Source organism: Planococcus citri, chromosome 3 (assembly GCF_950023065.1).
Source record: "Planococcus citri chromosome 3, ihPlaCitr1.1, whole genome shotgun sequence".
NCBI lineage: Eukaryota > Metazoa > Arthropoda > Insecta > Hemiptera > Pseudococcidae > Planococcus > Planococcus citri.
Window position 1 is genome coordinate 56,740,933 of NC_088679.1, and position 18,427 is coordinate 56,759,359.

Here is an 18,427-nt window from a genome sequence, read left to right on the forward strand (position 1 = left end):
AAACCAAATACGTTAATGCTGCTAAAAATAATTCAAATCATTTGATAATCATATAGAAGCCTCAAACTGATAATTCTGATCTCAGCAAATTCCACAAGCTTTTACAAAATATTTTGGATAGACTTGAAAAATTGGAATCTCTTTACCAAAAAAGAAATATTTCTCCTGAAACGAATGTTGAATCATCAAATCCGAAGCTGAACCTTAGTATGTCTATACCTACAACGGATTATCAAATCTCAGAAAAGTCTCTCCCAGATGCCTCCAATTGTCGTCAATCTGTTATGCTGAATGAAAGATGGTTATCGACTATCTCAACAACCTCTACATCCACGGATATGTCTGATAAACACGAGATTTTAGAATAAGACTGGAAAACTGTTGAAGCCAACTTTAAGACAAATGAACTTGTATACGATGTCAAATTCCAAAAATTCAGATCTGTTTTAGAAGATTCTTGTGGGGAAAAAGACAACCAGCTACCTGATCAATACGTATATCTGCGATGACCTCCATAGCAGTGATGTCTCTTTGGAATATTTCTACTGTAGTTCATCTTTAATCGAATTTTAGAAAACGCGGCTTTAAAATATTTTGAGCAGAAAATAAGGCGAGAGAGCAAAAGAAAAGGAGATTAATTTCTCGGAAGATGTCATTTATACGCGTTCAATTATTCATATTTACCTCGCCAACAACTTCGAGCATTAAATTGTTTGATCGAAACATTGGTACTTATGCTAATATGACAAAGTACATCGCAAAAGAAAGGAGTCTCTCGCAGATACTCGTAGGTAACCGCTACGCGTACCCGATACTTCTGACCTGCCTGTATTGTTATATACGATCAAGAGTAGGCACTGTTGTGGACCTGCGGAAAGTACGAGAGCATTAATACGCGAAACAAATTACAAACGTTGATATACAACTGTATAGCAGAGTAAGAGACGGAGACGGACACAAGCAGATTAATATTGCATGATTAGATGGCCTCTCGGCTGGTGCTATTCAGTTTCCAATTATGAATTGTGCACTCTATAATACGTACGATGGCCTAATCGTGAACTCGAATGACTTGGGTATAGTTATATAGACGACTATCACACAATAGGTACTTAGGGTAGTGCTTTTTTACCTGTTAATTCTCGTAATGTATTCGTGCTCCCTTTACTCCGAAGAAAAAACTCTTACAGTCCATTATACGTGTAGTTGTAGTATGTGCTATAGGTGTACTGACGTTGAACTTTTGAGTGCAGAATGTAACTCGAGTACATGCCTTTGAAATGGTATTCAAATCATCGTATTGGTCACCCGTTTCGTTTTCAATTAACCGGAAACAATGGGCAGTTTGAAATTGCCTTCGGATTAAACGGTGCGCGATAAAAGGTCTTGGGTGATTTGCTTTTAATAGAGTATAATTATGCCAAGTGTCAGACGCATAATGCCAGCCGACTATTCGGTTACATTTATTTACCATACTGCTGCATAGGTACTACAAATCCAACAACACAAATAAGCTTTTCATTGAGCATTCGAGCTGTAAAGCTTTCTCCGAAGAGGCTCGCGTACAAAATTCTGTTTACAACCCCCCTTGTCTTCAGCTCCCACTTGAATGATGTTTTGGCTCGCGACAACGTAATCGACTTTCTATTGAATACACGACTTTAATTTATTTGTCAACTTGCTTCTGTTCAATCTTTCATCCCCAATTGTCTACTTTCACCCCCAACTCCACTACATCGTACCAGATTGAAAAAAAAACCTCCGTTAATGTTTCCTTTATAGTGATTGCGGAGAAAATTACGCCAACTGTAAACACAATGTGATAATGGCTGATGGAAAAAAAAAACATCCCCGAGATGCCAAAGCAAGTAATAAAAATTTGTCAACGTTCAACACTACATTGATATTGTCCGAGCTAAAATGACTTGAAAAAAAAAACTACCCAACGTAGTGCACTATTCGATAAAAAAAAAACAGATCCGAATTCATTCTTTCTCCGGCACATAATGGTCAAGTATTTTTCTAGTTTGCCATTTCGCAAAAGTAATATTGCCATCACGTATCCGTTTTGGTATTTTTTTCCTCAACTGGACTATAAAATACCTGATAAATCAATTACGTGTAAGAGAAAACCCTTAAATAACATTTTCGTGTCTTTTACCAAGACGGATTAGTCGCCAAAGTGATTTCACATCGACCACCCTTCGTGGTTTCCAATTCTTATCACTTTTCATTCGCAACCGAGTGATTGCTCGGTTGGAAAAAAATATAAAAGTAATATTCTTTAAATGCGATCCCCTTTTCTTGAGCTGACACGACGCACACGGAGACTATACCGTCGATAGAAATACGATCGGTGGCATTTCATTTTACAGTGAGATAATGTTTACAGTTTTTCTTTCGTTTGGGTGATAAATTTAATCTTAATTGAAATTTGTTTATAAGTCGTAAAAAATTTTAATTTCATATGATCGGAAAATGAGTAGTTTCCTAGACAGTTTTGTGGTTGGAAAATACGTCTTTAACGCAGCTATCAAAACAAGTGCGGAAAGGAGTTACTTTCCTCCCTAGGGAGGAAAGTAACTGTTTTCCGCATATGTTTACAAATTTAAAATTAACAATTTTTTAAAATTTCAGCATTTATTTTCCTCTCATATGAAATTAAAATAGTATACGCGACAGGATTGGACAGTAACGCGATTAACTTGTGCGATTTAAGTCGCTCGGCTTCGCCTCACTCCTTAAACTTCGCACTCGTTAATCGCATACTTTCCGCTCCTGTCACGTAATATACTATTTCAACGAGGTGATTCCGGACGAAAGTGTGGAGTTTTGGAGTTTCATTTGCTGAGTGAGAAAGTGACACATGACGCTATGTCTTCGTTGATTTCCAAAGCCAAATGTACACTGTACAGATAGTTACAGACGGAAATAAAAAGCCAAGTTGATAAAAATTTGCTGTATTTATCAGCTGGAATTTTTTTCGACTGTTCTATTTAATTTTTTTGTAGGAAGACCTGTAGAGGAAACGTTTAATGCTTCAAAACTTAAAATTTCATTCTTTTTTTCAATAATTTCAACAGCTCACAACGAAAATTTTTACATAAGTGTAATGACATAACACACGTAAAAAAATATAAAACTTGCAAAAAATTGAGTTCATTTTTTGGATAGCTATGAAAAATTTTCATGGGGATCACATACAGAAAAAAAATCATCGATACCACAGAGCAAATTATCATTTTGCTTGCCAAGTTGGTACCTGACATTTGAAATTTCATAATAAAAATATTATAATAATTGCAACACTGGATAGTGGATTTTCTCTTGATGTGAGGCCTATCTAGGCAGTTCTAATGACTTTACTAAAAACTGATTCAATTTTGAGCTCAAAATTTCTCATAAGTGCTCAAAAAAAGTTCTGATGAAAATTGTTAATGTTCTGGCACCACCCATTATGGGCTAAAAATTCTTCAAAAATGTACAAAAAAAGTTATGATGGAAGTTTTTGATTTTCTAAGGATTTTCTATCCCATTTTAATATGTAGATTATAATGAAATTTTTCAAAAATTTCAAAAATCATGTCCGTGTGTTGGGCTTGAAATAAACCGTATTTATGTTACCGAAATACTTTAAATTTTAGCGCAATTTTAACTCATTTTGGTGGGTCACAAGGCATTTTTTCAAAAATTCCAAAAATCGTGACCCAATTATGTGTGCAAAATTCTTCAAAACTTGACAACAAAAGTTGTGATGAAATTTTTTGATTTTTTGATGATAGTTATTCTAACCCTGGTTTGATGATTGCATGACACAGATATTTTAGTACCACTGATGGTAATTTTCAACATTCACATCATTTTAAACAGGAAATGAAAATTCCATTTTTGATTTTCTAGTGCAGGTCCTGAAACTACATCCTTACTCTTAAATGCTTTCCATGTTGTATAATAGTGATTCCCGTTTTACTTTTTCATTTTGAAAATACAGTTTGGCCTTTCTTCCAAAACATCATCGATATGATTTTTGTATTTTATTTTCAAAATTGGCGGGAGGGGATTTTTCTTTGGGATACCTGAACTTGAAAAAATACGCAGGTACATAATAAATTTTTTGAAATAAAAGGCTTAAAGACATATTGTCTTGATATGGTATGACCCTTCTAATGTTCTGATACGTATTCCGGTTCTCTCGTATTCAATCTGAAAAACTACAGTCAATAGGTATCTATCTCATTCTCAGACCGCCCAAAAGTCGAGAAAACATGGTCAAGTCACGTTCTTCATAACAAAATGACAAGTCATATTCGCAACTTTTTTTTCCATTCTTTCTTTGAATATAGCCGACAACAAAATACAACAATAGTTAATAACACCCAGGAAAATTATCAATTATTTATGACCATCGAGAATAAGGGTGAATTTCGTAACACTTTTCACCCTTGTTTTGCAACAATCGTCATTATTTACATCTTACTATGCTCTTTATCATTATTTTAACGAAGCTTCGTGCTACCGTATTGCGGGTCTTTATTATTAAAATTTTCTTTGTCTTTTCTCCTCCTTTCTTTAGAGGCTTTTTTTTCTTTCTCATTCTGTTCACGTTATGTAGGTGATTGTAACGCTAATGAGGAGCACAACAACATAGTGGTTAAAATAGTTGCATCCTTAGAAAACGACTCCTTTTTTTTATTCTTTTTTTTCTTCAAACAATTGGTGTAAGATTACGTGAGTAATAATAAAGTTGTAAGATTAAAAGATTTACTATACGTACAGGTGAATTATATACCTCTAGATGTACCTGCGATGAAAAGTGAAGCATGGTGTGTTTATATTTAAACGAGATATTTTGTATTCAACTCAATGAATTTGAAAAAAAAAATAATATATATATAAAGACAAAGAGGTATTAATTGTTATGCTCGGTAATGATTACACAGAAAATAGTTAATCAGAATTATCTTTCAACAGAAGAACTGAGTTTTTGATACCTTGATTACTTGATGTAATGAAATGATGCACTTGTTACTACATCGAAAAAATTACCGTGATATCTATCAAAAAGGTACAGTTTTATTACAAATTAGGTAAGCTGAATTTTTATTTCCACTTTCAGGTACATATTTTACATAAATAATCCACTATTCGCCAAACCCACCCTCCAAGCAATCAACAACCAATGCCCATTTCAGCAAACAAAATTACCCCACGAGAAAGATCACTCGCTCGCAAAATACTCGTACATTGAAAAACACTGCTAATAAAGAAGGAACCAATAAAACACAAAATTACTACTTAAACTAACGATTTGGAAACGAATACGAAAGGCAAAAAATAGGTATATCTGTACGAATAAACCCGCTACAGTTTTTAAAAGAAGACGTAAGTTTACAAATTAAATTTAAATAAAGCAGCAAAGTTTGCCCGAACGCCTAAAGATAGAATACTATAGCCGCACTCACGAACTATTAAACAATTTTCCTCGTCATAAATTTTGTAAATACCATTAGAAAAAAGCGCGAGTAGAATTTAAATTGCTTTTCGAATATTATCGTCAGGTTTTTTTTTCTTCTTTTACGAGTATTTGTGATGAATTTGTACCCTATTAGGATGGGTAATATCGGAACAAAATACTTAATGGGTGTTTTCCTTCGTTTATAGGATAGAAAATTAAATTCGGCGGTGATACTTGACTTATTCAATAGATATTATGGACCTTTAACGTAAGTAATATAAATCGAAGGAATTTCAAATACGTAGCGCCAAAAAATTTTCAACATGCCCAGTTGAAATTTTTTTTCAATTTTGAGCAATAAATTTACATATTATTTTTTCTTCCATTCTTGAAATGTGCTCTTTGCATTTTGTAGGAATTCATTTCTCGAATTGAAGAAAAAAGATCAAGATCTCGTTATCTAAGGTCAGCTTCAAACGCAATGGAAAACCTTAGCTCTGTCTTCTGAATATGACAAATATCTCGAGAAAAAGAAAAATCGTTTCTCATCAGAGTCAGATGACGATAGCATGACTCGACAGAATATTTCGTGTACGTTCCGTGGGCTGCCTATTTGCCGTAAAATGTATTTATTCATAAATAGCATCGGAGAAAAGCGGCATCGAAATCTCATCGCACATTTTGATGAATGTGGAATTTCTACTCGAACTCACGGCAACAGTAACAGACCTGCAAGGCGAGCTAATGTTTTTGAAGTTTTTGATAATAACAAGGTTGTTACATTCATTACGACATTCACTGAAAGATTTGCGCTACCACTCCCAGGTAGAATGCCTGCATTTCAAGAGTACAGAGTGCTTGAAATTACGATTAGTGGAAACCAATAGATCAGTCTACCAAAAATATGTTGCTAGTATTCGTGAAGAAGGCAATTCTGGAGCTGCTGGCTAAAGCTTATTTTGTAAAATTTGGACAAAATATTGTCCCTATATAACGACGTTAAAACCAGCCACTGATTTGTGTGATGAATGTCGTGAGAATAACATAAAAATTTCAAAAGCTGCCAATACTAGTGATCCGAAGAAATTGGAAGTTATGAATGACGCTATGCAACATCTTGGTGATGGGCAGACCCAACCCAAAGAGACTGCTATACTATGTGGAGAGAAAATGCTCAAAAACTTACGAAGATTCAACTCCATGAAAATTCGACTTCTGTATCGTTTGCTGTTATTTCGTTCGATTTTAGTGAAAATGTTTCATACCCATCATCCCCACAACAAGTTGGGTCTTCTTTCTTCAAAGCTGGCAGAAAGTGCTCAATATTTGGTGTTGAAAACGAAGGCAGCGGTGTTCAATTTAATTTTCTAATGGATGAGATGGATAATGCCGGAAAAGGAGCTAACGTTGTTATAAGCTGCTTAGATTCCTATACATTTCTCAAATGAACGTTGATCTTTTAGTAATGTTTGCCGACAACTGCTGGGCTCAAAATAAAAATAACGCTATGCTTCAGTATCTACGATGGCGAGTAAATATGGGCAAAAATAAAGAAATTCGTTTAAATTTCTTGTTGAAAGGACATACCAAATTCGGTCCTGACCGAAATTTTGCGATTTTAAAATCAAAGTATGCCCAATCGAACATCAATTGCTTCGAGGATGTGGTTCAGTGCGTGGAAAGTTCAATTTTCAATCGGGCGATTCCTACCTTAAACCCTTCGACTGGAGCACGAAATGTTATTTGGAGAGACTGGGCAGAATATTTGACTCGATTTTTCAAACCTCTAAATGGATTGACAAAGTACCATCATGTTTTCTTTGAAAATTTATCTGCTGGTAGGGATGCTGGTTTTGTGAAAGCAAAAATGCTGAATAATTCAACAAAGATAGATGAATTCAATATGTATAATGAAGAGTTCAATCGATGTGAAAATCAAACCGCAGATAATTAACGTGACTTTCGACCTAACCAGACAGTGGTACCTTTTTAATAACATCAGACAGCTATGTTTCGATAAAAGCAAACAGGATTCTGTTGCGCCGAAGCCAAAGGAGTCAGTCATACCACCGGAAGATACTGTATCTGTGGCGCTAAAGCCTAATGAGCTAAGCAGCAAGCCGCCAAAAGATTCTGCTACCTCAAATCCGAAAGTTAGAGTAGTTATGAAAAATATGCCGAAAAAATCAAAAGAGCAGCCAAAGAAGAGTCCGAAAAAATCCAAACCAAAGCCAAAGAAGAGTCTGAAAAAATCCATACCAAAGCCAAAGTCGGAAAAAAAAGGTTTTGAAAAATAAAAAATTGAATGGTGATTTTTTATTTTAAAAAAAAAATGAAGGTCTCAGTTTTATTTATTTATTATATTTTATAAATAAACATGTTAAAAGGTTCATTAACCTTTGAGTTATTATTTTCGTAAATGTCTACAAGTTTCAATTCGCGCTTTCAACGTTTAAAATTACAACATGATAGCAGAGCGTTAGGTTTTTGTTCTACTGTTCTTTTTTGATGTGGAAAGCCCTTTATCTGCATCTCATTCTGATGAAAGGGATTGGGATATAGCTGTGAATCAAGTCGTTTGGAGTCTGAATAGTACTCCGAATGAAGCTACGGGATTTTCTTATTTTCAGTTATGGTTTGGTTATAGTCCTACGAATCTGCATCGAGCTTTTCTGGAAAATGAAGTTAAAACTTCTCAGATCAGTAAAAAAGTCATAGAGTTAAGAGAAGAAGCTATCAAAAGAATTACGAAAAATCAAAAATATATCAAAAAGAAGTTTTTGATAAGAAGCACAAGAAAGTAACTCTTTTTAAAATTGGAGAACTTGTGTTAATTTCGAAAAATTCATCACCTGCCAAAATTTCAAGTGCTAAAGTACCTTTTTCGATTTTTGGTGAATTTTTGAAAATCAAATTTAGGCCAAAAATGAGGGAAAAAATTAAAATTTTACCAAATTGACCAATAAAGCTGAAATTTGAGATATACCCTATTTTCGAAATGCCAAATCGATTGAATACGGTTTAAAACCGTTTTGAGCAGTTCTGGAGCCTCCGCCAGATTTTTGAAACTCGAAATTCCCACAAAATTTCATCAAATGAAGATGGAAAGCCGAAATTCATTCTGCAAACTGATTTCAATACGCTACATAGTCGACTTCAGGTGGATTTCAAGTCATTTTGGAGGCTCCAACGACTTTTTGAAAATTACTGGAGTCTCCGCCAGATTTTGGAGTTAGCAAGCTGGAATTTACTTCGAGAACTAATTTCAATACGATACGAAGTCAACTGCATGGTGGTTCCAAATGGTTTTGAAGCTTCCAGCTACTTTTTGCATGGAAATTTCAATTTTCCAAAAAACGCCATACAACCTTTCAAAAAGTCACTGGAGGCTTCAAATTGATTCGAAATCCACCAGCTAGCAGTCGACTTCGTAGCGTATTGAAGTTGATTTGCAGAATGAATTTCGGCTTTCCATCTCCATTTTGATGAAATTTTAGGAAATTTCGAGTTTCAAAAATCGACTCGAGGCTCCAGTAATTTTTAAAAAGTTTCTGGAGGCTCCAAAACGACTTAAAATCCACCTGCAGTTGTCTTCGTAGCGCATTGAAATTTGTTTGCAGAATTAAATTTGGCTTTTCAACTCCATTTAATGAAATTTTGTCGGAATTTTGAGTTTCAAAAATCCGATTTGGCATGTCGAAAATAGGATGGTATATACCAAATTTCAGCTTTCTTGGTCAATTTGGTAAAATTTTGATTTTTCCCCTTAGGTATTTTTGGATCAAATTTGATTTTCAAAAATTCACCAAAAATCGAAAAAGGCACTTTAGCACTTGAAATTTTGACAGGTGATAAATTTTTGCTCGATCTTTCGATCTACCTTTGTACGATTTAAAAAATTTCCAGCAAGTTCTATGCTGGAACGCAAAATCTGCGATTTTGGCTGACCTGTCAATCGAAATGGCCGCCATTTTGTAAGTAAAGCCAATTTTTTTTTGAGGACAAGGGATAGAAATGTTCCTTAGGACTTCCTTTTAAGAAAAAAGTTGCCGGAGGATCGACGGTGGGGAGGTTCAAAAGATCCTTCTGCGAGCTCCCCAACTCTCTTGTTCATTTTGTAAAGTCTTAATTATTATTGAAATATTTAATAAAGTATTGTAACACATCAAAATTCGAAATTATGGCACTTTTGTAATCGGAAAATTGCGTCAAAATTGAGTCCATTCGTCTTCCTGGTCTCATTACTGTACGAAAAAATACACGAATAAAAACTTAGGTCCTATACATATATTGGGTAGGTACTCACCTCAGCTTTGAATTTCATAACCGTCTCGAGATAATTCCCAACGAATCCTTCAACCGTTTCTGAAACATCTTCCAGTCAACTAGATGCAAAACAATCGCCCGATATTTTTCATATTCTACTGATATTTCCATCGCCTTGAAAAAAGCTGGGTAATCTAAACATAAACAACCAACACCAAAATAGCCAAACATTAGGTTGAGATGTAATTTTTCATTTCAACGCGACTCTATTCATACGACGACGAATACGTCGCCTTTACCTTTATCACACATCATATGGAAGTTCATCGATGTCCATCACGTTGAATGGACATCGTCCCATCAAAAGATATTAAATTAGTTCCGAAGAATTAATTTCGAAAAAGATTCGCTACCATGAAGAAAAAAAAATGTTGTCAGTTAGGTCTTGTATAGCCTATATGCTCAACTGCTCAATATTAAAACCATAGCAGAGAAGGGTGATGTATGTATATTTTTTAACACCTTCCCGTCCACAACAACCCACTGTATAGTGTATAAAAAAAAATAATACTGGTTGAAAAAGAAAAGTGATACTGATAAATGTTCACTCATTACGGCGAACCAGGTTCTCTTATATACTCGTACGTATACCGGTGAGTTTCGTAACACGGATTTTTTGACCACTGTCCTCCTTCTCGACTCGGTTACGTGCTTAAATTGAATATAGTTTAATGATGCTTGCATGTGGTCAAAAAGAAATGAACCCTGTTCAATTTACTCGCTACTCGCAAGATTATACACTGCCATGCGAGAATGCTTCGCAATGCATATCTACATACTATACATAAATACAAGAGAGGGATGCCTGAGAGAGAGATACAAGGCTTTAAAAACCAACAAAGAATACACCGTCCGCGTCCGTCCGTACACGTCCGTATAGCTGTACGAACGAACGCGTATGTATCCTCATATATATCAAAACACCTCATCAATAATACCTTTCATTCTACTCGCTTCTTATCCGGCTACCTATTCTCTTCCGTAAGTAAACATTTTCTTGATAAATATCATGCAAATAACCGCAGAGGGTGTCCCTTTTCAATTTTCCTAACCGGTACAAAAATCAAATTGTCTGCATGACAAATACATAACTCATTTTGACTATTGTGTAATATTATGCGCTATCTCGTATATAGCATCGCGTTACGAGTATTTCGTAATATTACATTTTCTACCGTTGATGTGTGGCTCGGCTGAGCTCGGCTGCAGCGTCCTCCTATGTGTATTTTTCTTCTATACTCCTCCACCTTGCTCCTTTTCCACGTTTCTCTCGAATCTCATATTTCGTTATATGCCAAATAACTTTTTCACTTGTAAATTACCCGTGTCAGAGAGAGCCATGAAAAGGTTAAGTTTATAAGGGTCATTGTTTCAAATATCTATTTCGGAGCTACTGTGTGTATGGTAAGCGTGTATAGAGAGGACCTACGAGTATACCTATGGGTAGGTATATGTATATATGTAAGGATTAATCTTGAACAATATTTCATTCGTGATGTCAATTCCCCTAGGGGTGGCTCGCTCACAATCAGTCGACAAGTTATCGAAAGTTGGAATCGACGAAATATCGAAGTAGATAAATTGCTGGAACAGGTTGTGAGGGAAAAAAATGAAGTGTTTGTTGACGGATATACTTACCTACTTATCGACGTATTATCGATGGATTATCACTGGCGTATTTTTATCGAAAATTAACCGATATCTGGGCAGATAAACAATCGATTTTAATGAAGCCAATGTGGTACAGTTTATCGAAAGTTTTGGGAAATAATGATACATATATTTTTATTGCAGAAGAAAATGGCGAATGAAGTTCATATGTATTTGTTCAGATAGCCTACTAGGGTTTGATCGAAAAAATAAATATGTTTTTTTTAGACGGACTTTGCATACCCGGGGAAAAAACTTCAGATTTACCCAAACATGATCATGTATGGTGGATGAACTCGAGCATACATGATCATACATAAACCGATATTTCCATACATGCTCATGTTAAAAAAATGTTCCCCACATGATCATACATGATCAACATAGTCATATATGATCATGTATGATCAAGTATGATTCAGTGTAACCATGATCATGTACGATTAATTTTGATTATGTATAATCAAGTATAATCAAATATGATTCAGTAAATACGGGGGGACATGTTCATCCATCCATACATGATCATGTATGGCTCCGTCTAAATTTTTCCCCCGGGTTGTTTCAATAAAAATTTTATTTTTAAATCTATTACCAAGTAGGTATGTGAAAAATTACAAAAAGGATTAAAATTCAGATTGGTTAAAAAATTGAAATTCTGAAAAAAAATTGAAAAATAAAATTGTTATCAGATGGAAAAAAAACAAAAAAAAAAGTTTCACTATAAATAGAATAAAATTTATAAGTAGATATCACAGAATGTTTGAAAAAGCTGCGAATAAAACTTTTTTCAAATCTCTTTGATGCTTCTGTAATTTAAATTTTTAAAATGTGGGTATTATGAAATAATAATACATTTTTTAAATTTCTGATTGAATAGTGATCAAACTCTATAGCTACTGCATAATTTTACCAATTGTGAAGGGCGCAAATATAGGTAACTATTTATTTATTTATTTTATTGGGTGCCATATACAGCTACTATGGCTAGGGACACCTCATACTTACTCATAATTTATAAGCTTTATATTTGAATTTGTATTTTTTGGAATTTTAGGATTTCTTGCAAGATTTGTTTGGGGAAGATGAATCGCAACTGTAGGTACATTCCATAAATAATTATACTACAGCAGTCATGATCTTACTAGATTCATCATGGTCATACAAGATCACACTTGATGATGTATGATCATACTTCGTCACACTTGATCATACATGAGCATGTGGGGGAGATTTTTTTAGTATGATCATGTATGAAGTCAGCATACATGATCATGTATGGCCAAGTCGGAACTTTTTTCCCCGGGTAATCTGAAAAATCTGGATTATGGATTGTCAAAATCCCGTTTTTTTCTTACAAATTCAAAGTCAGTTTTTGACAATCTGTCGGTTCTTTTTACCAGATTGTAAACAGATTACATCCAGATTATTGAAAATCCATAATTTACTGATTTTGGATTTTACTTCAACAAAAATGAACTCTTTAGCTAATGATTTCCAACTATACCTGATTTTGAATTTTCCTTTTAAAAAAAATGTTTTCCACCAAAATTTTTCAAAACTACATATGTGACGTGACCTGACAAAATCGACCTTCGGACCTAAAAAATTATTTTTCACTTTTTGACGGATTTTTGGTACTCGGACATTCAAAAATCATTTAAAATCACCCAGAAGTCCCTATGATTTGCATAGATCCATATACATGGTAATCCAGTCAGAAGTGTGCTCATTTTTTTGATTTTTTTCTGATTTTTTCATTATTTCAACTTTTAAATCGACCTGGAGGTGAAACAAAGCGTTCTACGAGAAAAATACATCGAGCAAAGTTGTAGAGAATTAAATTTCCAAAAACCTATAAGAGGTTTATTTTTCTCCAAAATGCATAGTTTTTCCGTTTTTCTCAAAAAACAAAAACCTCATGATGATTACCATAAAATTTCTGTTTTTTGAGAAAAACGGAAAAACTATGCATTTAGGAGAAAAATAAACCTCTTATAGGTTTTTGGAAATTTAATTCTCTACAACTTTGCTCGATATATTTTTCTCGTAGAACGCTTTGTTTCGCCTCCAGATCGATTTCAAAATTGAAATAATGAAAAAATAAAATAAAAAATTGAAAAAATGAGCGCAATCACGACTGAGCCCCCTGTATCAATGTAAATAACCATTTTACCCAGTGATATTCACACAAGACAGGCAAGAAACGTAATCCAAGACTATGTTTAGCTCAGTTTAGCCGGAGAACCTGATTAGAACGCAAGCGCTTCCGCTAAACGAGCAGAACTGGACTGAAAACTTTAACCCCCCATAACTCAAAAACTTATTTTCGGCTCGAAGGTCGATTTTGTCGCGTCGCGTCACATATGTTGAAATCAGCTGATTCATCATCCTTGGATTAATAATCTGATTTCAAGGTTATGAGTGAAGAACTTCCAGATTGTTCGTTGACTGGAATGAACAGTAATTTCTATAGGGACAATCCCAACAAAAAACAAAAAGTTCAAATCTGTCCCAAAGTATTGACAAGAGTAAAAGGTACGTACCCAACCTACACATATTGTAATTCTTCGAATCACAAATTTTGGTATAAATGTTCTTGAATGTATTTTGTTTTTTTTTTTCATTTTAATGATTGACATTAGATCTTACTATTAAGGATGCGGTACGTAGAAAGCTCAACAATAGCAGAATGAAAAATCCTTGATTAGCTGTTTTAAACAAAACGTCTTTTTCTTTATTAGTAGGTACCTAGGTATTTTATTTTTTATTTTATTTTATTTTTTTTTTGGTTGAAATTATTGTGAATCCATCGTCGAAGTAAATTTAATAGATGATAATTTTTCTTTGAATACCTATTACTAGTACCTAATAAATACTAGTAGTGAAACTTATTACTGGTACCTAATAAATACTAGTATAGTGAAACCTATTACTAGTACCTAATAAAAACTAGCAGTGAAACTTATTACTAGTACCCACCTAATAAATATTAGTAGTGAAACTTATACCTAATAAATACTAGTAGTGAATTGGAACATCAACTTCTACTCAAATGGCCCCTACCAGTAGTTTTTTACTTCTAGTGAGTGGCACTGTTCCAGAGGCATAACACTGCTAGTAATCATTATTTTACTAGTGCTAAAAAGTGTTCCAATTCACTACTAGTATTCTTTTGGTATTTTTTTTGCGCTCAACTAGTAGGTTTGTTTAGGTTCATTCGAGCGCTCTCAATTTTCAGCAAAACTGAAAATAATTTTCAGTTTTGCTGAATATCAAAAGTAAAGGTATCTCCACACTAAACAACATAGAAAAATCACATAATTTTGGTAATATAACAGCAGAAATCGGTATGGTAAACACTATAGGGTGGGCCGTCTTTGACTTTTTTTAGAAATTTGGTGAGGGGGTGCTAAAAAGTTGTGAGGCGACCTCAAAAGACTGTAGGAAAAATTTGGGGCCCCAGACTTCACCCAGCACTTAGCAACCGGGGTTCAAAATTTTAAAATTTGAAAAAAAAAAAATTTTGATTTTTTTGAATGGTTATTGATCGCATTATGTCTATTGAGTTGTAAAAAGCCATTTTCAATCGGTTTTTTCACTTTATTGGAGATTTTATCTCGCTTTTAAAGTAGGCAAAAATAGCCATTTTCAAGATATTTCGCGATTCGTTTTGATTTTTACAAATTTGTTATTCATTTGAAGCCTATTAGTACTCATCCCCCTCCCTCCCCCCTCCCTCCCACCACCTCCAGAGATTCTCAATTAGCGCATAATTTTGTTTTAACATGGGGTCATTTCAAGTCAAATAGTGACAAAAGGCACCCTAGACTTCAAAATGAATAACAAATTTGTAAAAATCAAAACGAATCGCGAAAGAAAATGGCTGTTTTTGCATACTTAAAAAGTGAGATAAAATCTCCAATAAAGTGAAAAAACCGATTGAAAATGACTTTTTACAACTCAATACACATAATGCAACCAATAACCATAAAAAAATCAAAAAATTTTTTTTGAAAATTTCAAAATTTTGAACTTTGGTTGCAAAGTGCTGGGTGAAGTCTGCGGCCCCAAATTTTTCCTACAGTCTTTTGAAGTCACCCCACAACTTTTTAGCACCCCCTCACCAAATTTCCAAAAAAAAAGTCAAAGACGGACCACCCTAATAAATACGCATATTACATATTATTTCATTTCAAATCTAATAAATAAATGGCAGATATTTTTGTATGTACTTTTCTACATTAATAAATAATGTAGAAATGTTTACTGTTTACTTGTTTTAAAATACTATACGCAAAAATGGAAGACATATTCGCTCAATTTATTACTGAAGAAGAAGTGGAAGTGACACACACACAAAAAATTATTTCAAATGGGATGAGCCCCAAGAAAAACTTCTGTTGGAATTGTATTCGACAAACTATGGACCCTTCGGACCAAAAAAAAAGTTCAAGTCAAAAGAAAAATTCTAACGTTCTTCACTGATGAGATAAATAAATTTGAATATAATTTCAGTGTCATTCAAGTAAGTAATTTATTTTATTTATTTATATCTTTGTGTACTATCTGTATGTAGATGTACAAGTAGGTCACTCATTGTCCCCCCACCTACAAGGTTCGAAACAAAATTCAAAATTTTGAGGCAAAATATAAGTTTCCCCCGTTTTAGAAATTATATCTTCCGATGTAGTGGCTTAATTAATGTGAAATACAGAAAACATTTTCAAAATATGTACTTGTTTATGAGTATTTTACCAAGATAATAAAATGTAAAAATTGCGTCGCGTTTAGATCGCGTAATTACTCGTAATTACGCCTCTGTTTACGTTTCTTTGTCAAAATTATTTGGCTATGTTTGTTTAGAAGCTAGTTGATAGTTTTTCTCATCGAATTTGAAAGCTTTAGAATTTATTATTCGTTTGTCGTTCGTTCGTTATTATGAGCTATGGAATCTTCTTCGTTTTTATTACGCAAAAATTATGTTGAATAAATGTCAAAAAATGATCGTTGCGTTTATTCATCCTACAGTACTTATACTACGAATTTACCCAAAAAATAGCGAAAATTTATTGCAGTATGACTTCTCGTTACATAAAAACACATGGCTGCGCTATAAGTTCTTATGGGAGATCGTACCAGAAATCATTGGCAGTTATTTGATCGAAAGTTTTCAACTTTCGATCAAAGAACCTTGTTTGTTGCCATTCTTTTGACAATTTTCGTAACGTTAACATAGTTCAGCATTATTTAAGCTGTTGACCATCGAGTTCATTAAACTCATCGTTGTTTATTTATTTTCTTTTGTTTTTTTGTGATTTTTTACGACGAAAAATGTTGTAAATAAAAGTTGTAAATATTTTTTTGACGAATTCTTCGATTGATTTATTAATTCAACTACCACAATCCACGAATATGTTGGTTTATCCTAACATGGTGGCAGGAGCCTGGTTTTCGAGTTTAATCGGAGGTACTCGAAGTTCATTTGGTTTCCTTACCAAAGAAGGCGAAAGTATCAACGACCACGATCCACGAATATATTGGTTTATCCTAACACAAAGACTAGAGCGAAAAAACTACGAATTTTTTGAAAATTCTCTCGATTTCTTCAAGGATTTACATTTTTCCTTCCAAGGGCATCTCCAGAGCTAAAAATTTTCTAGCTGACTTGCAATTCAAAATGAAATGACCGAGTGACAAAAAGATAAGGTACTTTTGTAAACTTCAAACCAAAATGTCTTTCCCCGTCTCTGTGGCATTTAATCCCCACCCCCTTTGCTTGCTTCCGATTATTAGCGGTAAAACGATAAATTGACGATCATTTAATTCGATATTTGATTAACGCGGATACGATCAACACCGTTGTGTAATTCCACTTACACGCAGTTACAATATTTATCATTCACAATGGTCCGACAACAATAGCCAAAATAATATAATAATACTCTTTTACAATGGTAGATACAAAAAGACGTAGCCAACTCGTCGAAGGGTTAAAGACACTCGGGAAAAAGGTGACGAATACAAGAGGATAGGACGTCGTTCGACCACCATACTCTTGTCACAGTAGCCGGAAGAAGAATATATACGCGCTTTATAATAAATAAAAAAATCATATCCTGTATAATGGAACCTCTAAACGCTGCACACATCGCTGGGCACCAATGGAACATCGTCGCGTTTTTTAAAAACTCATAAATTTACCATTTAATGTTTACATTTATCTTTCATTATGAAGAATTAAAAAAATAACATAAAAAAAAGGAGAGAAAGAAACTCGAATACCTACTGTAGTACATACAACACTACAATGAAATGGTTTAAAAGTTTTTAGTGCTGTACACTGTACGTAAGATAACGTGTATAAATTCTTACTAATATGGTATCCTTTTCAATTTAAATGTGCTGGAAATACGAGATCGAGTGATTTGTTTGGTACATAGCATTACACTACGCGAGTATTTATCTACTTATATGTAAAATGTGCAACCCATTCGAATACCTTTGCTGTACACAACAGCAACAACAAGAAGAAGAAGACAGGGATGAAAAATGCTCGAAAAATATTACGGCGACGTTAAAGCGCATAAAAAGAGCTACTCGAAGCGAGCAAAATAGTGTACTCTCTTATATAAGAATAATAGTGTTAAATTGTTGAAAAATGCAACAAGACGGTACACAACAGCCAAGTGCAGTTTAATTAATTGACCGATAATATCTTGATAAATGCTTCTGTTCAATGACTCGCAGAGAGCATCGAAGAGTCTATGAAGTGAACAGAGCAGGAGCGGCAGCCAGCATGATTTCTAAAGCGCGTATACTCGTTTGATAATAGTACCTTTGGGTATTGTCCATTATTTTTCCATACGACTTGTTTATTTAGTCGACTTTTTGCCGACATGGTAACGGAGGCGAGTAGAGGATGAACGGCGACGAGCGATTGCCTCGTGTGTACGAATAGCATTCAATTTACGAAAAAAAAACTGGTTTACATGT

The 18,427-nt window shown here is 34.1% G+C and overlaps 1 long non-coding RNA gene across 2 annotated transcripts in view; it reads right to left on the reverse strand.

The window, feature by feature from the left end:
- LOC135841164 (uncharacterized) overlaps positions 1 to 18,427 on the reverse strand; it is a 264,305-nt gene that overhangs the window by 38,722 nt on the left and 207,156 nt on the right. For both annotated transcript variants that reach the window (XR_010557852.1, XR_010557851.1), the window contains one exon: positions 9,762 to 9,915. This is a non-coding gene — a long non-coding RNA (uncharacterized LOC135841164). The remainder of the gene's footprint in view (positions 1 to 9,761; positions 9,916 to 18,427) is intronic.